Source organism: Mesocricetus auratus, unplaced genomic scaffold, assembly GCF_017639785.1.
Source record: "Mesocricetus auratus isolate SY011 unplaced genomic scaffold, BCM_Maur_2.0 Super-Scaffold_100019, whole genome shotgun sequence".
Classification (NCBI taxonomy): domain Eukaryota; kingdom Metazoa; phylum Chordata; class Mammalia; order Rodentia; family Cricetidae; genus Mesocricetus; species Mesocricetus auratus.
Window position 1 is genome coordinate 34,508,856 of NW_024429200.1, and position 26,003 is coordinate 34,534,858.

Here is a 26,003-nt window from a genome sequence, read left to right on the forward strand (position 1 = left end):
GCCTTGGGGCTACTCACAGAAGTTGATATTTCTGTCAACATAGAAGCCCTTTCTGGTCTTTCCTGCTCCTCCTGCCCATTAAGACCTTAAATGCCATATTCAACAGATGTCTCTTTGAGGGGTGTAGGGGCCATCATCTAGAAAGATTTTTTCTACCATCAGAGGCTAATTGGGAAAGAAAGTGAGAGCTGAGGACAGGCTTGTCCTCTGGAGAATTAGTATCTAGCTTGGTGAGTCAGTGGAGGAAGCAACGTTTTCACCTGTCCTCTGGGTGACATCCCTGTTTGTTGAAATTTACCACTTTATGGGAGGCCTTTTGGATACCTGCCTGGAGAAAAGAAATCATTTTGTCTTGAGCCACTTAGGCCAGACAGCATTTAATAAGGCCCAATAGTATCTCAAAGTCAAGGGAGGAAAGAGATTAGAGCAAGCAGATGAGAACATGGGTTAATTTAGGTTGTAAGAGCTAGTTACTAACAAGCCTAAGCTATTAGACTAACAGTTATAATTAACAGTAAGTCTCTGTGTGCTTATTGGGAGCTGGCTGCCAGGACAGAGCTGGCAGTGCCAGTGAAAAACTCTGCCTATGTCCTCCAAGTCATCTGCTGCCCAAATCTTTAGGGGGACTTTCTGATTGGTCTTTTTCCATTCTTAGTGCAGCTGGAGATGGTATTGCAAAGAGACAAGCATCCAGAACCTGTAGATGGTGAAAGGGCAATGCTGGGGTCAATGAGCCCCAAGGTCTCCAGCCAGCTGTGCAGACCGAGGTGGTCCAGGGCCCCAAGCAGGCACAGCTGGCCTGATATGGCAGCCAGCAGTGTGATGAACATTAACCACACCATATCACAGCACAGCGTCCACTTCTTGGTGTGAGATCTGGGTCTCTTAGATGCTCTGGGCGAGGTCAGAGCCACTGTTTCACTGCAGACTCAGTATGGCACAGTAGCCGGTGTTACAGGGCAGCCATTTCTTCAGGCAGCTCTGTGCACAGCACCCAGTGTGCTGGTGCAGCCCCATGGTGACAACAAGGTCTCCCCATTTGCTCCCACGTGGCAGATTTCACAGAAGGGACAGTCACTCAGTGTGTCCAAGCCTGAATGACTCTTGAGCAGCTGATCATCCCTTGAGGTCACCTGTGTCCCATACTGGGGTGTCTCAAGGCTTGCTACCTTCACAACCTTGGAGAATGTACAGCTGTCAGAGCATTTGCTAGAGAGGCAGGGAGGTGGCCACAGTCACCTGTCATCATGAACTCAGGGAGCTTCAAGTCCTCAGGGTCTGAGACCCATAGTCCCAGAGTCCGGATTAGCGGCCAGGCTGGGTATCTATGCAAGCCTCTGGGATCCCCTGGTACCTCAGTTGCTTTCTTCTCATATATAGATATAGATATATAGATATATTTTAAAACCAAGTAAAAAAGAAAAGTCTTTTCTGTATATAAAAGATAAGAGGAGATTAATTGCCAGTCAACAAACTCTGTAAGAAATGTTAAATGGAGTCACTTGGATAGAAAAAGAAAAGGCATTATGTACAATTGTGTGGTCTACAAAGCTATAACACCTGGGTACTGCATGTGTGGCTTCATGTAAGTTATCTGGACTTTGTCCCAGAATGCTTGACACATTGCTTATTATTGTATACTAGAAAACGTCTCTTTTGATGCTTGGCTGGCATTTTTCTGCTAATTAGTATTTCTTTCACTCAAAATTACTAATCTTTTGGGAATATCTTCTGTTTTTCCTATTGTGTATTTTTTTCTGTTCTTCCTGCGGTTTGGAGGACAGAAACCAGACATGCATACTAGGCTAATGCTCTACAAATGACCTACACTTCTAGTGCTTCCTTTCTTTCTCTTTTTTATTTATTTTATTTTATTTTCCAGTTTAAATTTAGATAAGAAACAAGGTTGCTTCACAAGTCAGTTCCAGGTCCCTCTCCCTTTCCCTCCCCTCCTCCCGTGCTCTCCCCCAATCCCCCCCGTTATCCCCTCATTTCCCCAGGGAGGGTGAGGCCCTCCATGGGGGTGTCCATAGTCTGTCATTTCATATAGGGCAGGGCCTAGACCCTTCCCCAAGAGTTCAGGGTGAGAGTGCACCTCACATTGTTCTATGGGAGTCCAAAGTCCGTGTGTATACTTGGGATGGGTACTGATCTGCTGCCCAAGGCTCAATAGATTCCCTAGGCCTCTTCACTGAGACCCAGATTCAGGGGGTCTTGATCAGTCCCATACTGGCTTCCCAGGCTGATGCCTGAGATTCAAGAGTTAACCTTTGTCTGGTCATCTTTTTAAATTAAAAATTTAACTCACAGAAGTGTTTTATATGCATATGTGTGTATGTCTGTGTGTGTGTGTGTCTGTGTGTGTGTGTGTGTGTGTATACATATGAGACCACTCATCCTGCCTGATTTTTCATGTTCAGAATCATCTTTCTTTATAGGCCTATTCTTTTTTATTGTTAGAAAATTTCATAATGCATATAATGTGTTTTGATCAAATCCATCCCCTTTCTGCCCTCTTCAATTCCCCTAATTTTCTGTCATCATTTTCTGACCTTCATGACTTCAGTTTTACTTTTTAAAAAACCAATTGAGTCCACAGTACTAACTGTATGTGTATGGGTATAGAACCATCCACTGGTACATGGATAGCTTCTCAGGGGCTGCAGCCCTGAATAAAACTGACTCTCTCTTTCCCTCCAGAAGCCATCAATTGTCAACTGGTTGTCAGCCGAGGTTGAAACTCCTTGAATCTCTTCTCCATCCATGCTGAGATTTTGGCAGTGTTGATCTTGTATGGGTCATGGGCATAAGTCACAGTCTTGGTTAATTTGTTTGTGCAATGGCCCTGTTGTGTTTGGAAAACAACTCTTTGATAGCAGATGTCTCCCACCTCTGCCTCTTACATTTGTTCCATTCCCGCTTCTGTGAGGATCCCCAAGCCTTGGTAGGAGAGGTGTGATGTAACTGTCTTGTTTAGATCTGGGCACTCCACAATCTATTATCCTCTGCACGTTGACCAGTTAAAGGTCTCTATATGATCACCATCTTCTGTAAAAAGAAGCTCCCCTGGTGAGAGCTAGATAATACACCGATCTGCCCACTGTGCTAACTAGTCCATGTCTATTCTTTTCCTTTGCATTTTATGAAACTTTTGCAAAGCTATGTGTTTTGCTTTGTTTTTGTGACTGTGTGGTGTGTGCATGCTGTCCTGTAGATGTGCGTGTAAGGACGCAAGTGTACAAATGTGTATATAGATGTATGATGTGTATGTGGAGGAGGCGTATTAGATGTCTTCTTTGCCCACCCCCCTCCTTATTTTTTTCCACACAAGGACTTTCATGCAGCTCAGAGCTCATTAATTGGGTTGGCTGGATGGCCAATAAACTTTAGGGGTTGCCTTTTCTCCCCCAGTGCCGCCCCATCCGGCTTTTCATTTGCATGCTAAGAGTCCAAAGACAGATCCTCAGGCTTTCATGGCAGGCATTTCACCAAGTGAGCTGTCTCCCCTTGCCTATACCCATTCTTCGAAGCAGAAGCTCCTGTAGCTTAGACTGGACTCAAACTCACTGTGTAACCCATACTAATCTTGAATTCCAAACCCTCCTGCCTCAACCAGAAGTGATGGGATCATAGATGAGAGCTACCACACCTCACTGGCAGTTTATTACTTCATTACAGTTACTTTTTATTCAATTTCATACTTAGGATGTTTTTGTTGCCTCAAGAAATTCTGCAGTCCTGACTTTGTGCGTGTGGGAGAGCTTGCCTGAGCCTTCGAGTTAGCATCTTCTTACTCTCATATCTTACTTTACTTGCATTTTGTTCCACAAGTTTTTTCAAATCTCTATAAAATGGATTCTGCTCATAATAAATCTGTATAATCTAACAGTAGCACACCAAGTCATATATTCTCCTCTACTGTTCTCCGTTGTGCAATTGTCTGTGAAATGTGCCATCTATACTCCCTGGATTGCACTGTGATAAAATTATCATGAATAGACTGAGTGGGAAATTGAAAGCAGTCATTAGTATAGCTGCCTTTTGGCTCACATGTAGTCTTTCCTTATTTTAAAGACACTGTACTTCTTAATAATGAATGTCTGATGACACTATTTTATAATCTTGATGATGCAAACATGAGAGGAAAAGTCAGACACGATCCCTTCCTTTGTGATCATTGGACTTCACTGAGATATTTATGGTATACTTCTGTCTTTTGGAGTCACATGTACCCACATTAATACAAATGTGGTTCTCTAAATTTTTGTTCAAATCTAATTAAGATGCCACCCCTTCTGCATGCTCTTCCTGCTTCACCAACCTGTTATATTAACACAGCAGCATGCAGCTTTTATTTAGGACAATGTACATTTAACTATTGAATGTATTGTCTCAGCGTTTTATTCATGATCATATTTGAATATATATATATTCTTCACATCTGTTAAAATTTGAGCAGAGCTTTCATCACAGGGTAAAAAAAATATTAAGGGGCTGGAATGATGGCTCAATGGTTGAAAGCACTTTCAGAGAATCTGGGCTTGATTCCCAGCACCCACATAGTGGCTTACAACCATCTGTAACTCCGGTTCCAGGGGAATGTGATGCCCTCTTTTAACTTCGAAGTAGCAGGCTTTCTAGGACTACCAGCTCCCAAATCATGACATGGAGTCTTATTATCAGTTATGAATGTTCAGCCTTCTCTTGTGCTTGTCCACTAGCTCCTCTGTGTAGCATTAATTAATAAAGACCCAGAGACTGACATTGGGGTACAAACTGTAAGCTGAAGATCAGAAAAGCAAAGCAGCCGGTCACTGTCTCTTACTTCTACCTCAGGCTGAAAGCGCTGAAATCTCTGCAGTGTGGCTGGAGAGTAAGTCTCCACATGAGGTCCTTTCCTTTTCCTTTTGTATCTCCCTAGTGCTGATATTAAAGGCATGTGATCCCAAGTGCTGAGGTCACCGTTGTGTGAGCTGGGTCAATTTCATGCAGCTCAGTGTGGCCTTGGACTATCAGAGATTCATCTGCTTGTCACTTGAGTCCTGAATCCTAGGATTAAAAGTGTATGTAACCACCGAACCAACCGCCTGGCTCTATGGTTAGCTAGTATGGCTGCTGTGATTAAAGGTGTGTATCCCCATTGTCTGGCTCTGTGGCTTGTGCCTAGTATTGCTTTCTGTACCCTCAGACAAGCTTTATTAAATCATATATCACCACATTTATAACTTAGCTTAGCCTGTTTCTCTTCATACATATTTTGCTTCAGGGTTTTTTACCTTTCTTTCATGTCCTACTTCCCTGCTTCCTGTGTCTGTCTGTCTAGGGGCTGCCTGGCTGGCTGGTCCCAGGCATCTCCCTTTTTTTCCCCTTGTTTTCTCCTCTCTTGAGCTTAGATTCCTTCTACTACTTATTATCTCTGCCTGCCACCCCTGTCTGTCCCTCTACTGCCTATATATTGACCATTCAGCTTTTTATTAGACCAATCAGGTGCCTTAGGCAGGCAAGGTAAAACAGCAATGTATCTTTACGTAATTAAACAAATGCAAAATATACACATGCAACACATCTTCACACAGTTTAAGTAATATTCCACTACACTTCTATTGGTATCAAGCATGGGCATTGTTCACATACATATATGCAGGCAAAATACTCACATATAAAATGAGTAAAACTAATCAAATTAAAAAACAATTTTATTAGTAATTACTAAGTGTAGGGAAAGGAGCTGGACTCTCATCTAATTTGTGCAAAGGGCATTTTACTGAATGCAGGAGTCAGCATTAGTCACCACGGCCTGAAGCTTTGCTGGGAAGCTCCAAGTTACTCAATGTGGGTGAGAGACTTGGGGGTCTGTAAATGCAATAGGCCAGTTCAGACTCATAGTTAGCAATTATACTCTTCTGTAGAGCATGAGTGACAGAGGCTTTGAACTTTCTGATGATTGCATTTCAAATAAATGGCTTGGAGGTCCTCAAGAATGATACTATGTGATCTTAGGAGAACCATATGACTCAAAGAGATAAAGCATTTACAATTATAAGTTTTTTCTTTAATCATATAGAAAAGGGAGAGTCAGAAGTCTATTTGTCAACTGTTGGATAGGGAAAATGATAAATTAGTTTACAGTCTGAAAGTTTACAAAGAAGATCCCTTACAGGTAAAATGGGGGCCAAGCCTTCCTCAGGGAAGCCATGTTGGGGCTATTCAAGCCTTTTGATGCAAGAACTTGGGTAAGTGGTTATGTTGAGAGTACCTTGGTAATTTTCAGATCCTGTTTGTATTTTTTTACATTTTGTTCTTGATTTCTATCTTAGTTAGGGTTTCTATTGCTGTGAAGAAACATCATCCCATGGCTGAAAGTTCTACATCTTAATCCACAGGCAACAGGAAGTGAACTGTCACTTTGGGCATGGCTTGAGCATACATGAGACCTCAAAGCCTAACTCCACAGTGACACTTCCTCCAACAAGACCACTCCTCCTAATAGTGCCACTCCCTATGGGCCAAGCATTAAAACCTGAGTCTACGGAGGTCATACCCATTCAAACTACCACAGGTTATAAGAGCTCTTCATGTACATTGATATAATTCATTTAAATACTAATAGCCCTTCAGTTACCACATCCTGATTACTGTTTTCTTTTGTTGTTGATTGGCTTGTTCTATTTATTGCTGCATATATGCCATGTCTTTTATAGTTCTTCAGTTTATACACTTCCCAAGTCATCTGAATGAAGGGGCAATGGAGAGCTTAAATCCAGACTGTACTTTTTCAGTTAATATTTTGAATTTTGTATTGGTTTTCCAATAACAGCAGTTTGGTTTGCTAGATTCAAGTGTTTGAACATTAGAGCACACGAATGAGCCCCTTATAAATGTCTGTTTGATTTGAATCCAACTTAATATCTTAAAGATAATGGGGATGTAGGCAAGGGGCTCTCAAATATATCTACTGTCTTGGTATGAATTGTCACAACCAAGAGAAATAGATTTCTCTCCAGGGAGTTGATTGTTTTTTTTTTTGTTGATTTTAGGTTTGGAATAGGGTAGATTAATTTGTTTTATACAGAGATATTTTCAAGTAATTTGTTTTAAGTACTACAATTTTTCTTTTATTTTTTAGTTTCACTGGCTTGATATTTGATATTTGCTTTGTTTTGACTTTGAAATGATGTGTTTCTTCAATTAAATAATTTGCAAGTATATTTTCCTTCTATACTGTGACCTACATGTTCCTGTAAGTTCACCCCAACCCCAAGAAAAACAACAGCAATGACAACATAAAAGCAAACACACATCTTAAATTTTTGCAACACTGGGTTTTACCATAAGAAATCATTTATAAGAATCATTTACTACAGAAAGTCTTTGCTTAGTCTGCATATACTGAGAAAATTAGTTTCAGAGTTCCTCATGCCATTTTTAGTTACTTGATATAATATCCCACCATTGTAAAAATACCTTGAAAAGGCTAAAATATATATTAGTACCCCGTTCTAACCACTAACTTTCAGTTTTTGTGCAAATGACATAACTGGCTTTCTTCCAGTTTTTGTTTCCAAAGCAGATTCTCATGTCCCCCATTAAGCTTTAGAGCAGTAAAATGATGCCCACTTGTAAGAGGCAAGGACTCTTATTTTTCTGTTTTAAGGCTCATCAGAGATCATTCTGCAGTTACCATAGAAACCATCTCTCTCTAAATTTGAGATGGTCTCTAAACAGGATTGAAATGAGTATGCTAATAGAAAGAACCATATTTTAATTTTTGGAAGTATTTTCATTTCTTTTTTGAGTTTACCTAACATGCTAAATTATTCAGTCAGATCACATTTATTTTGCTACTAATGGTCTAGCAGTTAATATTAAATGAAGGAGATTATTTGGGGGGCAAAGGAGACCTTAAAGGGTGGAAAAAACAAAACTTTTAAAGCCGAATATTTGAACTGTTCAGATTTTACTATTTTTTTTTGTTTTAAGAGACAGGGTTTCTCTGTATTGTTTTGGAGGCTGTCGGTCCAGCCCGGCCTCGAACTCACAGAGATCTGCCTGCCTCTGCCTCCCGAGTGCTGGGATTAAAGGCATGCGCCATCACCGCCCGGCTCAGATTTTACTATTTACTTCATCAGCAATACTGAAAAATGAAATTATATAATGATCCTTCTTTGGGAGCTAGGAGTGTAGCTTAGTAATAGCCAGCTTGCTTAGAATGGGTGAACTCCTTGCCTCCATCTCCAGCCTTCCCTTCCTGTTCCTCCTAGCCCTGCTTCAGAAAATCTCTTATAATGATTTGTCTTTATTTACATAGTCTCAGATAAATAACAGACTAGTCTGTGGGTCTATGAAATGTATATTTTGTCATGATAGCAAAAAAGTTACTAATACAGAAGCATGAATATCTTTTCAGAAAATACATAGAAAGCAATCACAACTAAACATTTAATTTGTCATAAATGCATAAATATGAAAGACCAACAAACTACACATTTACTTCTTCACAATTGCACGTATCTCTTTCTAATTACAGTCTCTATATTTTGTGTTAACATTTTCTATGGCAGCATATTCTATATGGGCATAGATCTATATATGCTATATGTACATATACCCCATATAAGTGGAAGTGAAAATATGCCTAACCATTCTAAAAACAGTCAACGATGTTTTGATAAACCTCAGTCAGAAATACTATGAAGACAGAATGAACTGAACACGGATGTGCACAACTTTTGGGGAAAAGGAAAAATAAACAGCAATAGAAAACAACATTAACAACTTGGATGTGGAGTTTAGAGTCTTTCATTTGAATTTCAACCATAACTTCCTGGTCCTGAAGGATATTTGTAAATTGCAGAAATTGGGTAAAATCTTGACAATTTAAGTCAAAGAACCAATGTGTTTTTTTCTCTAGGCTGGATTTACACTTCCATGTCTGTTCACAGAAAGCTGACTAGGTTCTTCTACCAACAACCATACACCAAAATTGATACTTTTATTGGTTTTCTTGTCTGAGATACTCTTTTGACTTTTGACTTTTATTTTATGATACTCTAATAGGAAGACTGAGCTGCCAAAGTAGTTGTTAAATACAATTTTCCTATCTGGACTATTTGTTGAAGAAAAAATAAGTAAATAAAAGTACAGATATTATAAAAAGCATTTCTCCATTTATATAAGCTACATGCAATATATCCATTCAACTGTTGATGAAGTTGAAGGACAAACAAACTTCAAAAGTTAAATCTGATACAACCTTGAGCCACCCAATAATCCTAAATAAATGAGGAATCACGTGGCATCAGAGAAGAAGTAGACTTTTTGGTCAGTAATGTGGCTCTAAGATAATGGATGTACAGAGAAACATCATTTCTGGTGTCTTCAGGGCATGCTCAGGAGTGTGTATAGAAAGTCTTGTTTGCAAAAGCGCAAATAAGAAATTTCAGCCATCATATTAATGCATGATGCTTTTTTTGGTTTTGTTTTGTTTATTGAGACAGGATTTCTCTGAGCAGCACTGGCTGTCCTGGAACTCACAGAGATCTACCTGCCACCACCTCCAGAGTGCCGGGATTAAAGGCGTGCATCACCATCACCCGGCTAATGCATTTTTGCACAAATGTGGGCCAGAATGTGTCAAAGATAAATTTGGTTATTAATATACATGCCTGTTAGAGTGATTATGCTCCTCAAAGAAAATCTGAGATATAAATATGTTTACAAGTGTAGCTTATATAAATGTTTATTGTGTTATAGATTTATTATACATATGCAAGTATTCAGACATGCACGTATGCCTACATACACACTCATTATATGTGTGCATAGAGACAGACATCTGTGTGTTTGTGTTGTGCAGAAGAGAGAGAGAGAAACAGAGACAGAAAGAAATATTAAGCCAGGAAAGAAAAGACTTAGTGAAATAAGTTTTACTCAGTAAGAGACAAAACTGATTAATATCCTACAGGGCAATGAAACTATAACTTTTTCGGGTGATCTTTTCTGACAGAAATCATTTGCGCCTCTACTGGAAAAAAATCTATAGCATTGACAAGGACTCGGCAGGAACTGGGCCCCAATCAAAGCGAACTAGGAGATTGAACAAGGGTATTTCCTCCTGTGAATTAGATAATCCTTGGGTGGTCCTGTCAGAAAGTGTTCCCAAGGATACCGAAACTCCACCGACTGCTGGCTTTGTCCTGCTCTGAGCGAGGATGATATTCTGTGATGGTACCAGCCTCTCTCTAGTTAAAGTCTGCTGTCTGCAGTTCTCACATTGTCATGCTCTAGTGAAAGTTTCCTATGCTGAATTAAATCCCCCTTCAGCACCACAGAGTGTGCTAAAGAAACAACTTGCCTTCCAGGATTGTACAGAACTTTAATGTCAGGGGAGAGACTTTGATGTCTATAAGTACCTCAACAGCCAAGAAACAGGAATCATTTCTATACTAACATAATTACGGTAAACATACCTCTTTTCCACTTAGGCTGGTCTTCCTGTGTTTTAGTTTCTGTCTTTGCTTTCTTTCTGCCATGGAGCCATTGTTTTAGTCCTGTGACAATCCTGAGGCTATGCTGCAGTTCATGCCACCCTTCACTGCGGGGTTGGCTTCACCTGGCCAGGTCTAACATGGTGGTCACGTAGTTCTCCTATTCTGTTTATCTCATGAGACACATTTTCCCTTTCTGAGTAAAAGTTATACAGATGAGACCTGAAGTTTGAATACAAGTTTGAGTATACAAAAGAAGACCCTAATGTTCTGCATCCATTGAAGTGAAAGCACAATTCAGAATGTATTGTTTCCAAATAGAATTTATATTAACATACTGTAACAGGAGGTTTCAGGAGAACAGGTTTGACAGGCACACATGGACATTCTTTTTTTTTTTTCTGGTTGTCTTTTTTTATTATTATTTATTTTTAAGTTTAAATTTAGATTAGAAACAAGGTTGCTTCACAAGTCAGTTCCAGGTCCCTCTCCCTTTCCCTCCCCTCCTCCCATGCCCTCCCTCCAACTTCCCCTCATTTCCCCAGGGAGGGTGAGGCCCTCCATGGGGGTGTCCATAGTCTGTCATTTCATCCAGGGCCGGCCTAGACCCTCCCCCAATAGTTCAGGGTGAGAGTGCATCTCACATTGTTGGATGGGAGTCCAAAGTCCGTGTGTATACTTGGGATGAATTTATCTACTGCCCAAGGCTCAATAGATTACCTAGGCCTCCTCACTGACACCCACATTCAGGGGGTCTTGATCGGTCCTATGCTGGATTCCTAGGCTGATGCCTGGGATTCAAGAGTTAACCTTTGTCAGGTCAGCTGTTTCTGGGGGTTAAACCAGCCCAGTCTTAATCCCTTTGGTCATCAGTCCTCCCTCTCTGTTACTGGCTTTCTTGAGTTCAGCTCAGTGCTTAGCCATGGGAGTGTGCCTCTTACATCAGACACTGAATGAAGTTTCTGTTTCCCAGACTCTCTGGCCCATGAGATTGTAGGCTGGCACTCCACAGATCTGTGTCTAAAATCCATATATGAGAGAGTACATGCCAACACATGGACATTCTTGCCTGGAATACTGAAAGTAAGAAACTTACAATCAGCTTATCAAACAAACACAGTCACTCCTATAAGTCGAGGAGAGAATAATAAGTAAAAATGGAACACAGGTCATCGTTAGTTTTGTAATAGCTCATGCACACAATCTCAAGCCACTAATATTTTTATACATCACTTTGAAACCTACTGATTGCTTAAAAAATCCCTGACTATCACACAATTATAGATTTGAAAAATTCAAATAAGTAGATTTCTCTTACACCTCACAGCCAGTCTCTCAAGTAGATTCTCACTTTTGGTTGACACAGGACAATTGATGGCCTAATAGTCAAGTGTTAGATGAACTCCACATGCAACTCAAATTTCCTTATTTTGTCCAATGTCCTTTTTCTGCTATAAAATATCAACCAGGATGTCATATTATTTAGTTGTTTCACACCCTTAGACACCTCATGGCTACTAACACTTGTCAGATTTTCTTTGGTTTTGGTGAACTTGAATACTGTCCAAGGACACTGGTCATGTGCTTTGTGAATAGACCATTGCTGCATGTGTCTAGTATATTTCTCATGGTTAGGCTGTGATTATGAGATTTTGGAAGGAAGATTGAAGAGGTAAGGAGAGATTTTTATTGCCTTACATCCTATGGCCTTGAGGTTACTGTGACTCATCTCTGTGGCTGTTGCCTTCAGTCACTCACTGAAGCAAGGCTTGTCTAGCTAGGTTTCCCGGTCGCATGGCCACTCTGACCCTTGCTTTCCACACTGTTCTTCTCAGAAATAACTTACTATGCACAGTCCACACACTAAAGTAGAGGAGATATGGCTTTCTCCTCCTGGCAACAGACCATACTCAGACAACTCCCCACCCCACACACCGTGCCCCAAATTCTCTACACATTACCAGAATTCTTCCTGAGAGATTTGTCTTTTGGGTCCCATTTTTAAATTCAGTATCATTATTTCATACTCATCCTGTCAGTTCATGAATGATTATTTTTAAACACTGTGCTATAACCCAGTGCTGGTTATGTTTTATTGTTTTGTATTGCTCAAAGTGTTGTATCTTTGACCAGCTTGCTCCTGTTCCATTGACATGACCCAGTTATGTAGTGCTATAGTTTGAATATAGAATGTCTTATTATGGCTCTTGTGCTGAATGCTTGATCCTCTGCTGCAGGTATCATTTTGGGAGGTTCAGAAGGCTTTAGGAGTTGTGCCCAAGCTGTAGGAAACAGTAGTATCCTGTTCCTGGACCGTTCTTGTCACTGTGGGTTCTCCATAAAGCAAACAGATTCTTATAGTCATGATGTATCTCACCATGGGCCCAGAATCAACCAAACCAAGAATTGTGAAAGCAAGCCTTTCTTGTACACAGCTGTTTGGTCAAGTAGAATAAAAGTAACTGAGAAACAAGGAGAAGCTTTGGTTTGGTTTTTGAGCTCATCCATGTTTTTCTGACCTTAAAACGATTCTGTACTTACATTGTCCATTTTCAGCTCCAAGCAGCCATTTCTCTAAGGAACATGGATTCCTTTTATTTCAGAATAGTATTCAAAACCATGATCTGCTTCTAGATGCCTTCCTAACTGGGTGTTACTACTTTTAGTACTCCAAGCTGACTTAGCAAAGACACTTCTGAGCCTTTATGAAGCACTGTATAGATGTGCTTCTATGTGAACCTGTGCGTATTGATATTAAAGTGTGAGCTAATGTGCTTTTTACCCACTCAAACTATTAAGAAGCAGTATCCTTTCTGATGTAAAAGAATCAATCACTCATTTCAGAGCCACCCTTAAGATATTAATCTAAATTTGACTTTAACATCATCTGTGGCTTTAAGAAATTATGACAGTAGCCCCATTTGAACATTTATTTGGCTAATATTGTTAACTTGGCTTAATCAACTAGGCATATAATTTATTGATTGGCAATATCTAGATGTAATAATTAATCTGTTAGTTTTATTACTACAAACAAAAGAGGATTCCAGAGACAATATGCACTGCTGAGGAAGCAATTATCTTGTTCAGATGTTTATTTTGAAAAATTAGTTTGACTAGTGATATAGGGAAAAATCATAACAAAGCAAAACTCCTAATCAATAGGACAATGGAAAATTCTAGAATTCTACAAAACTAGAAATGGTTGTATCAGTTTTATTTCCTCTGCTACCTATCTGAAGATCATTGGTAAGGAATGTATTTCAAGAGAGTTAAGATATTTAAGTATCAGACAAAAACTATAGTCTGAGTTAAGAATTTAACTACTGTCTATAATTGTAGACATGTGAGATCTGATGCATCTTCTGTGCAGACATACATGCAGACAAAACACCATATACATAAAACAAATAAATACATCTTTAAAAAAAAGAATTTAACTTGAATCCGTTATTGGAAGACAGTAGGCATGCTGTATAACGTTTCTAATACAAATAACAATTTACCAAAGAAATATCTGAATGTTTTTAATATGGCAACAAAATTTTGAACTAGTGTGGTTGTAAATGTTAATTACCTTTTTCTCTTTCGAATTACACTTAAAATGTCTATGAGGATATGGGTGCAAGCATATAACTCACTTGTAAACCCTGTCCAATGCAAACAAAGCAATGGAGGAAATTATCCCTCATCTTTGAGCTTCTGGATATGAACGGATGGGCTTGCTGTGAGACCCTGGCTTGGCATGATAGAGCAGAAGGGAGTTGGGAAAAAAATCAGTGAATTTGTTTTCCTTGGAGAATTGGCTAGAATCAGCAAGAAAAAAAAAACCATCTGCTGCATTTTTACTCGATATTCTGTATTGATTCAACTTAACGCATCTGATTTTTTTTCCAGCAGTTTTTAACACCTGCTGACAGACATGGGTCATAGAAATCAGTATATGGCCATAGCCTCTTAATCCTAAAGTGAGCCACGTTTTCCTTCCAGTTGCCGAGTCACTTTTTTCGATGAAACTCCATGAACTTGTATTTATACACTCCATCTTTGCCCTAGGTTGGGTAGACGGTCTTCACAAAAACCGTTCTCCATCCTACATACCTGTATATAAGACACTCTACTGGTCTTTGTGTCACTCGAACTGGTTTTAATTAGCCAGTAGCCTGGCCGGAAGTGCAGGTGGGGTGACCAAACTAAGAATGATGGGAAGGAGAAGGGTGGAGTCAGGGTCACCAGTCAGATGCAAAGGCAGCAGGGATTCATTTCTCTTTCACTTCCTTTAATCTTCACCTGTTCTAAAGGTCCTTATCCCCACCCTTAGGGCGGATAGCTTTGTGGGGCTCACCGCTACAATTACCCTTTTAGTCTAAATAGAAGATTTAAATTTGATACAAATTCAAACATATACAACATATATACATAGGTGAAGATAAAAGGAAATGAAAGAAACGAATCCTTCTTCTTCTCCTCTCATCCTCTGGAAGCCTGCCACGCTTCTGACTCTCCAGGCTTTGGTGTGTAAGTTCTTATTCTGGTAAATAAATATATTCCATATTGCGTTGACCTCAATCAACACCGAGGAACTGGGAGGAGCCAGCTGTCAAAGCCTCCGCTTTGGTGCTAGACATGCTGCTTGGCAGTTTAAAGGCTAGTGTGGTCAGAAAGGGATAGAGATAGGGAGTAAAGACAGATTCAGACCAAAAAAACAAACAAAGGAAAGCAAAACAAACAAACAAACAAAAACCCTCTAAATGGCTTATAGTGTGTTTAAAATCTACAAAGGCTTGGGAGAAAATAGAAAAAGGGTAGAAAAAGTCCTTTAAAAAGAAACATGGTAATAAAAAATATGATAAACCACATAAAGATAGAAAATACACAGAGAGTCTGGATACTGTGCATTATTGTGTTGTCTTTAAATTTTTCAGCTGCTAAGAGACCTTAGATTACGAAAACTGCTAGATTAAGCCAACCTATATATTGTAAAAATTTCTTGACTTCAAAATTTAAGTCAAAAGTCATGCTACTTTTGGAAAGAGGTTCTGCTTTATTTCCATAGGAAATGAGAGGCTCTGGGTTCATTCTGAGTTAAGAAAAATAAGGTTTGATAGAGAAAGACCTGCTGAAAAATCTCTGCTGGGAATGGATGGCCCAGATGACGCCACGTTTCAGAGCACCTCTGTTGCTGTTTCCTCTGAGTTCTGCATCCAGAACAGCTTCAAAGCTGTTGGCTGAGATGATCCAGCCTCACAGAATACTCCAGTGAGCACTTGACCATAATCCTACATTTCCCCCAAAGATTACCAGTACACTCAATCAATAGGAAGCAGTCTAGAGAACTATGCCCACAGTTCCCAAAGATAAATTATGAATGTTGGTCATCATTAGGGGTGTTGTCACAAGTTGTTGTTGATCATGGTCAAGAAAAAAGCTGAGCAAAGGAGGTTAGAGTCAGGGATCTCATTCAAAAAAGAAAAAGGGGGAAATAGGATAAAAAGGTAGATTATTGAACCTACTTTAGTTAAAAAACCTGATAATTTCAAAATATTTTACATTGGTATGAAGTTTAGTTTATTGATACAAATCTAAAGTTATTTCTGCTATGCTGTATGTGTGTTTCTACTTTTGTTTAGGATATTTTGCTTATACAGTTCCCTTAAAATGTAATGTATATTTAAGAAATACAGATTAATAGTGAGGTATAGTAGCAAACTTATAGCCATGTTAGGTTTTCAAGGTCATACAAAAATGTATTTCAGATAGATAGGCAATCTCCAAATGCTTCAAAGGCCTACAGAATATGACATTTAAAATGTTTCAATAGCATAGACTGTTCATGACAGTGAGACACATCTGATTCTGGAAACACTGAATTCTAATTGGCCTTCTGAAGAAAGAATATGATGTTTTTGAAGTAGCCACCCCCTCATCCCTCACCCCCCCCCTGCCCTTGCCCCCAGGAACCCACTTAGCTTATGCTATGTGGTTTGAATGTGAACTATTCCCCATAGACTTTGGTGTTTAAGTCTTGGATGACATTATTTTGAAAGTTCCTGAAAATTAATGGAGGAAATTGGTCACTTTATATTGTGTTCTTGGGGAACCACCTCTTATCCCTGGTGACCTCTCTTGTCTTTCTGTTCTGTAGCATCCAGAGATAGACATCTCTGCTCCAGTACCTGACCTCTGTCCATGTCCTGCTCACCTTAAGTTCTAACAAAGGAGCCTGATGCCTATGGACTAAACCCACTGAAGCTGTGAGCCAAACTAATCCTTCAATCATTTGAACATTATTGCTGATAATAGGTTTACATTTTTAGTGGCATGGATAAAAAAAAATTTGAAACTAACTTTTGTGTATTCAAGACTTCAGGAAATTAGAAAATCTACTAAGGACAATTGGATCCCATTTCCCTCACTGTTCAGAATGCAGAATAAAAACTATTAATTACTCCACCACAAAATGAGCATTCATTCCAGCAATCCATGAAAACTAAAAAGAGCCTCAGTGGAGAGACATGGACCACAACCCTTGTCCTCTATTGCTGAGGGGCAGAGTTACCAACCAATTCTGGTTCTTAGGTAGCTTTAACAGGCTTATCTAGAATTCCATTTAAATAACAAATGAAAATCTTACTATGGGGCGGGTCTGGAGAGATATCTTCAAGGTTTAGAGCATTGGCTACTCTTCTAAGTGACCATGGTTCAATACCCAGCACTCAACATGGTAGCTCAAGACTGTCTATAATTCCAGTCCTGGGGGGCAGAGACGGGGGACAGAATTTGACCTATCAGTCTCTCCTGTCTGCTTTTGACACTGCATGTACATGCTGCTACACAGAAAACAAGTAAATTTTATATGGAAATTTACATAAAATTACACTTATACATGTATAAAATAAATAGATACATAAAATACCTACTATAAGAAATCAAAATGGTGACTGCATAGGGAAGCACCCCACTAGACACTTGGGAGGAGTGAAAAATACTTGGAAAGAGGAGAATAATGAGCAACCAAGAATTCTCTTCTCAGATCTGTCAGGTCAGGTCTCTTCTTCAGTTACTTCTAAAACACCCGGGCCAGAAATCCTTCAAGAAACTGGTGTTATCTTTGGACATTTATAAACGTACTAACGAATTCAAAGAAGAGTCCATGAAAGCCTACGGAGAACATGGCAGAGAATCACTAACTCTTAGAGCTCTCCCATCTCATGGGGGTGACAGTGAGATGTTTGCTGTGGGGACAAGTGACGGGGTTTCATGGATGGAATGGTAATGTGCCATTCCTCAATCCAGTGATGTCTGTCCTTCTGCTCTATAAGCAAAACCTAAAGAGTAATAATATCAACCCCCAAACCATACAGATACTTTCCTAAAAAATACCATGGTAAAAACTAACAGGTGATAAATATGGGATTAGCCGTTGGCATTGTCTTCTCTTCATTTGTGAATGGTTTTATAATTTAGAAAAATTCCTTAGCAAGCTCAAAACTTTCTGATTGGACACTTTTAATGAAGACATTGGTATTTTATAAGGAATCCCTCAAATATCACATTTCCCATAGAAACAAACTTAATAAGAATGCATTAGTAGAGCTAATGTGCCAGTGGTGGCACACACCTCTAATCCCAACACTCAGAAGGCAGAGGCAGGGGAATTTCTATGAGTTTGAGGACATCTTGGCCTTAAAGGGTGAGTTCCAGGACAGCCAGAGTACTGTTACACAGAGAAACTGTGTCTTGAAGAAAAAAAAAGTAAAGCTAATTTAAAAGTCTGGGGCAAAGCTTAAAAAGATAAAATAAGATGTTTTCTGTGGAGTCCCATTGGTTAACTTTGGGATAAGTTATGTAGTAAAATAAACGATGATTATAATCAATTTAATAAAATAGGACTCATGATTCCTATTAAATTCCTAAATAAATAGGAGAGGATTAGGGATCTACCTTAGTTCATAAAAATCTATTATTGGTTTGAAAATTTGAAAAGTATCAGGCTATCTACATAGCCTCCAATTATCAAATTACTTATTAATGACACAAGGACAAAAGATCTTCCTACAGTGGAGGAAGTTGCAGGTACCACCTTATCCACATGATCAAAACTAGCACGTATTCCTGTTCTGGGAGAAAACTAACCTTCCATTACTCTCCATAAAATGCATTAAGAATGGATGTCACCTCCATGATATGCCACCAGAACACCGAGCACAAATCAAATTTGCCTTCAGGTATATTTTACGAAAGGTCCCTGTCCTCTTTAAAAACCAAAAGGTCAAGGAAAGCTGAGATACTCTTTTTGATTCAAGAAGAAAATTAAATTGATCTGAAAATCAAACATACTATAAAGAACATTATTGGTGATTAGATAAATTTTAATATGAATCATGGATTTGATGTGTGGCAATGTCTAACTTCTGGATCATAAAAGTTATGCTACAGCTAAAACATTACTTTCCTTAGAATACAAACACCAACTTAGACAAAACTAGCCACAGCATCTTCAACTCACTCTCAAATGATTTCCTAAAATTGTAGAACCCTTGTATATAATAAAGCCACTCAGATGGCTCAGAGAGTAAAGACGATTGTTTCACAAACCTGGTTAACTGAGTTGGATTTCTGGAACAATGCAAAGTGTGGAGAAATGAACCTGAGCATGTGTGTGTGTGTGTGTGTGTGTGTGTGCACAGTAATAATAATATCACTACATTTTAAATTCTAGATAGGCAATAGTAGGGTTCATCGTGACAGTTTGACGTTTGCACATATGCATGCATGTATTTGGATCATATTTCTCCTCCCATCATCTTCACTTGTCTTCTGACCTTCCTTCTGGTACCTTCCTCTTTCTCAATTTCCTTTTTGCTTTAATGTCCATTAAAAGAAAGAAAGGAAGAAAGAAAGCAACCAACATGAAAAAGCTCCCTAGATTCCTCATCTGAGAAAAAACACATGATATTTGTATTCTGAGACTGGTTTATTTCCCAATAAGTTTGTCAGTATATGGTTTTTCCAAAAACAGACAAAATATAACAACCTCTGTATAACTTAATATAAAATGAGATGTTAATTTAAGAATGAGAGAGCACATATGTTCATGATATCCCAAATATTAAAAAATAAAAATACCAGAATAACTCTACTGATACATTTAAAATATCTTTCTGGAAATTATAGATGAAATACTAAGTAGCAACAAAATCATATTATTGAGAAATATTAGGTGTAATGACAAGACATAATTTACAAACTGATGATTTCAGTTTTACACAAAACCAGATATAAAATCACAGTTGGAATAACATACTTAGGATAATCTGCTAACTGTAATTATTCACAGTCATATAGATTTTTGGTGACTGAATTTTGGGGTATTTTCCACATCTTCCAAATATTAGGGAATACTGTGTATAATCTTTTCAGTAGCCTCTATATAAATGAATACAAAATAAAAAGAACTAAGTAGAAACTTAAGAATGAGAAAGTACATGTAGGCATGTTTTCAATTTAAAAACCCTCCATAAATCTTATGAAATATCTATGAAAACATAAATTAGAAAAACATGTGCAATGCCTCTGGAAAGTGGGGATTAGACTCCATCATATATCGGGATCTTGGAAGGATATATACTAATTACAAGCAGATGTTATGGTTTAAATAACTCTAATCATAGCCAATGAATGCTTGGCCTCTTGCCCCAGAATAGGGCACCAGGGAATGGACACAGCCCTCTGGCAGGAAGAGGTCAAGAGTGTGGAAACTGGCCGGACACAAGCATCTTATTGCAGATACTTTTTGAAGGGTGAGATTCTTCTCCCGAAGCCCCCATTACCACATTCTTTGTACATTCACCTAACACTTCTAAAAGACCCAGATGCTTTCACTGGGGTAGGACATCTTACCTGTGTAGCTCTGCTTTTTAGCTCAGAGGCCAGCAGTCTCCAGTCTCAGAAAAGCTGAGGATGCCAGAAGAAAGTGTTGGGAAGAAGAACAAAGTGATTGCTGTCTCATTTAGCATTCCCCACCCCCAGAGGTTGAAATCTGATTAGTCTATATAATAGAGTAAGTGACTTAAGGGGAAAACTATTTTTTAAGTGGTGAAACAAGAAAAAGACAAACATAATAAAATATGCTAACGAATAAATAGAAAGTAAGTTGGATGAAACAAAAACAAAACGACTAATTTTTGTTGTTTAATTTTTCTGCTAAAAGATGGGCTCTTGTTACCATAATACCAAGTAGATGAATCAAAGGGAAAAAGTCAGATGGACAAAGATGCAATAGTGAGGTACCACCTGAAGGCAGAGAGTCTTTACATCAATAGAGCAGAAGCCAAAAGCACTGGGTGAAAAAGAACTTTTAGAGTGATGGGAATTAAGTCAGATTCAAGCTATAATGATTAATATTTATCAAATAACTAAGATCAGGGATTTTGGCAGACAACTTATCAATGTAACTAAACATATGCATAGTTCACATCTGTCATTTTAACCTTTCTTATTTTCTCCCACTCATAGAACAATTGTAAAAATTGATCTGAAGCAACAGTGTAAAGTCATAAAGCTTTAAAGTAAATGTAGTGTGCTCCTTGATTGGAAAGTGGAAAATCTGCAATTAATAACAAAGCAAACAGTGCAAACTGTCTTTCGATACACTCTTCAACAGGAGGAAAAGGATTTCTTAGTGAGAGTAAAAGCACCAATATGTCATATTGGAAAACAAGCTATAACAACAACAAAACTTGCAAGGGTGTAGCTAAACTATGGAACTAAGAGCTTCTTGCAGGCTTTGAAACATTGATAATGAAACACTGAGCTGAACAAAATAAGCTGATAATCCAGGGATTGGAAAACAACATAACAAACTAAAATATCAAAGAAGAAAATTTAGATAGATAAAATTTTATATTAATCAAAGGTCCCAACTTTTCTCTCTTGCTTTTTTTTAAACCCTCCAAATTTTTTTAATAATCATTTTATTTATTTGTTCCTGTAATGCAATGACCATGTTTTGAATCCTTTTCTGTAAAACAGATTTTTTTTCCTTTTTGGTTTTTCAAGACAAGTTTTCCCTGTATTGCCTTGGAGCCTTCCTGGATCTCGCTCTGTACAGGCTGGCCTCAAACCACAGAGATCCTCCTGCCTCTGCCTCCTGAGTGCTGGGATTAAAGGTGTGTGCCACCAACGCCGAGCCAGTTGTTATTTTTTATATTTAAAATATGTATTTAGTTTTAAATCTTAATTTATTTTTATTTTTTGATGTTTTCATGCATGCATACTATATTCATATTATTTTTACCCTCCAACACTTCCTGTAGTCCCTCCTCAAGTTCATGGTCTCATCTTTATTATTGTTCTAACATACACAGACACACGCGCACGCACACACACACACACACACACACACACACACATGCTCCCTGTTGAGTGTATTTAGCATTGCTTGTCAGCACATCCCACCACTTCGGGATGGATCACCTATCTGGGAGACTGTGGAGAAGACTCGTTTTCCCTGTCGTAGCAGGGGAAGAAGCTCTAGTCAATGCTCCAGATCAGGCTTGCTACCTCAGACAAGTTCTTTGAGAGCACAGCAGCACCATCTGCTTCCATTTGCTTATGTCTATAGTGGCAGAACTGAGTGGATGTGATCCCATATGGACCATGAAGCACGAGCAGGGTGTTTGTGGTCCTTCCGGAAAACGCTTGCTGGCCCTGAAACAGGCCATGGAGAAATACCAAGATGCAGCATTTCAAAACTCATGTGGAGAAAATGCATTCATTGAGCTAGGAACACCTGGAAGCATCATCTTGGAAGACGTCCGTCGGGGGAAGCCCGGCTGAGGAGAAACAGAGATGTGTCTGATACATTAAGACTGAGGATGAGAAAGTGTCTGGACCAGTAACAGCAACAACAAACACAGATCTGTGGAGAACAGATGGCAGGCTGCTGTCATGAGACAGTAGTAAACAAAGAAGAAGGTTGTCTGAAATAATGCCGGGGGTAAAAGCCAGATCCTGTCTGCCTGGAGGGAGAAGTCTAGACTTCATCCCAAGGTGTTCAGACTTCCTCCAGAAAGGTAGTCATTGTTAAACAGTGTAGTGACATACAATATTCAAAAATCACTGGAGAGCTGACAGGATATTTAGGTGATACTGTTAGCACTGAGTTCACACAAACATTGACTTGTATGTTTGATTTTTCACAGGGGGAGTGGCCTTGTCCCATGTCCTGTATACTTGAGATACAGATTCATTATAGTTTGGACTGGCCTTAAACTCAAACTCACTACATAGCAGAGGATAACCTTGAACTCCTGATCCCCCTGCCTTGTCTCCCAAGTACTGGGCTTTCAAAAGTGTATCATCATCTCAGATCATATTTTTTTTGCTTATATGTTTATTTGGATGTATTATGTAGCTCTGAGTGGCCTGGAACTCTCTATGTAAACTGTGGTTGTTTCAAACATATAGAAGCCATTTGCCTGTGCCTCCCAAGTGTTTGGACTAAAAATGTCTGTGAGGCCAGATCTTTTGATATAAACACTTCAGTTATAGACTAGGGGTCTCCCTTTGCTTCGGGTTTCAACGGGACTTCAGGGCAGACTTTGAGAGGAAAGGTATGAATCGTAGGCTCCAATTAACTTTATTCATCCCGTGCCATCATTCTTTTAATGTCAGTGGGATATTTAGTTCATGAAGTGCCAGATACGGTGTGATGATCCTCATCTCCAATATATCTGGAAAAAAAACAGTGGAGAAGGTAAAGATTTGTCTATCATAGAAATGCCTTGGCTATGAATAAGGAATCCTCTGGAACCTCAGAAAAGAACCTTCCCACTGTGCATTCCATATTGTGTTCTTATTGCTAACTAGTCTTCTTGTTAGCCAGCAGGGGTGTAATCAGGGCAAATGACGTATTTTTAGTCAAGTACATCAAATATATAGTGAAGGCATGAGAGGTAGAAAAAAAATCAGAATATGTGAATCTTCTATAACCTGTATGGGACATTGCCATGGGGCAGAGGTTGAACAAAGGTGGATCTTGAAGGAGGAAGAGTAATAGTCACTCTGCAAGAACTGATGAGACTGACCATCATGCTTGCCATATGTCGTGCTGAGTGTTCAAGGGCAAGGCAGGGTGGTGGGCACCTTCTAATCCCTTGGATCTCTGCCATGGATCTGAATGATGGGAGTTTTCTTCATCCTGAGTTTTCTTTTGGAAGATGAAGCAATTATTTTTCTGATATCCTATCTGAAACACTAGAAGTGTCTTTGTCCATAGGAGTTGATTGATATGGTGTGTGCTAGTTGTATGACTTGTAGGGCCACACATTTAATTTTGCTTGTGTTTCCTTTTGTTCTAAAACCTTTCAAATTCTTATTCTAGGTGGTGTAGTTAAGAAGGGGCTCTTCCATGCTCTCATGTCTACTTTTGAATGGGAGTTCCAAGTTAAGGATTAGCTGTTTCATGGGTTGGCAAGAAAGGCCACATTTATAGGGGCCCATCCTTAGCTTTCAAATACTGTCCAAGGCATTCTCTACTCTGTCCTGGTTTCCTGCATTTACTTCATTTTTCTCTTTGCCTAAAACAACTATGGCTCTGACAGTTTCTGGAGATATTTTAGATATGGCTACAAGGAGACTTTGACTCCCTTTTGAGCCTATTTTTCAGGCCTTCAAGCTTACTGTCTGATGAGGGATTTCACAGTCTCTTGCTGAATTGGTCCTGTGAAATTCTGCCATCCAAGGCTGAGCATCTGAGGTCTGAGTAACATATGTACAAGTTCAGTAACCCAGGCTGTATTGCCCAAAAGAGTCTTTATTTCCTCTGTTTATTATGACTGGTATTATGTGGATTTAGAGAAATTCTTAATCATAGCACTTGCCTCTCCCCCATCTCTCTCTCTCTCTCTCTCTCTCTCTCTCTCTCTCTCTCTCTCTCTCTCTCTCTCTCTCTCTCTCTCTTCTTCCTTTCATTCCTCACTTGTCTCAGGTGGGTCTTCAGATAAAAGTGGTGTCTGTCAGGGCTCATTGTAAACTTTGGCAAGAGGATATGAATGTGGGCTGGAGTACACTGAGGATCAGAAGTAAAGAGAAGAGAGGCCATGGAAACTGGAGGACCAGGAAGGGGAGAATTGCCAGAAATGTCTAGTTCATTTTTGCATAACTGTGCACTATCTTCGGTCAAAGAGTCTCCTGGTGAAGCAATTTATGATTCAGAATTTTGCTTAGAGGCCTCTGCATACCAAAGAGGAAATGTCACCCTGTGGTCTGGAGAAATATCATTCTTTTTTCTTTCCAGAGGCACTTCCCAAGTCAGATGTTCCCCCAGAGTGGCCACAGAAAACTCAAATCACCCTGGGTGAAAAGTATACCACTTGAGAGACTGGTACAACACAAGACATGGGGAAGCCTTCCTTGAGAGAAAATTTAGAGCTAAAGAGAGCTGGTTGTAGTCTGTGGAAATGAGATCCATGTGCCAATCAGGTACCCCTACCTTTCAATCTCATCATCTGCACCCTTACCCCAACCCTGCAGGCAGGAAAGCACACAGTGGTCTTTCTAAATCTATCCAAGCTCTCCAGAGAAATGCCAAGGCAGGAGTAACTCATCCAGTTAGGGTGCCCAAAGACAGTTTGCCCAAGCAGATGCATATCTAGTAAGATTTGTAAATTCATGTTTTTATGAGGTCTGCTAGAACAACTGACTTACAGTGTCTGTGTCTGCATGTGACCTGTGATTGTCCTTCCTATGGCAAATAATCTCAGACAGCTCAAAGCAAACAGAAACACAAAAGATAGCAAATTATTGCCTGATTCCACACAAAAGTCTCAGAGTTAAGAACCAATGACAAAGTGTGCCCATCTAAGGGGAAATAGTGGAGAGACTGGACACACCAAGAACAGAGCTCAGACCCTATTCTGACTTATCTACCACACAAGAGTGCCAAGACACTAGGTCCTCCTTGGTAATGCACCTAGCTGAAACTGGTCTATAGTACCACGCAGTACAGAAGGTATTTAGGGAACCCCGATAAAAGACCACTGAAATGAGAATATTAAAAAGCAATGTCAGGCTGGAAAGATTGCTCTGTGAGTAAGAGGGTTTGATGATCCTGAAGAAAACCAGGGTTCAATCCCACCGACCATATGATGGCTCACACCATCTGTAACTCCATTTCCAGGAGATCTGACCTTCTGGTCTCTGCAGGCACCATGTACAGACATATATGCAGGAAAAACATATAAATAAATCTTAAAATAATATAAAAGGCGATGTCTTTGGGCTTTGCTGTAGTAAGACTTGCCCACTCCTCAGACTCCAAGGGTTTCTAGGGAGGAGGGAAAGGAGGCAGCATTGATTTCATCTGTAAATTGTTGCATTTGTGTCTGCTTTGATTGTGGGACGTTGGTAAAGAGCTCCCAAACATGCGTGTGTCATGTCTTAAAGGACGAGTTTGTGGGCATATTTGGCTTTCTCCAGTTGGTCCTAAGTTAGAAGCTAAGGTTAAAAACT

The 26,003-nt window shown here is 39.3% G+C and overlaps 1 pseudogene; it reads right to left on the reverse strand.

Annotated features, from left to right (window-relative positions):
- Positions 1–495: 495 nt before the first annotated feature.
- Positions 496–1,249, reverse strand: LOC101835621 (annotated as a pseudogene).
- Between the last annotated feature and the right edge of the window lie 24,754 nt (positions 1,250–26,003).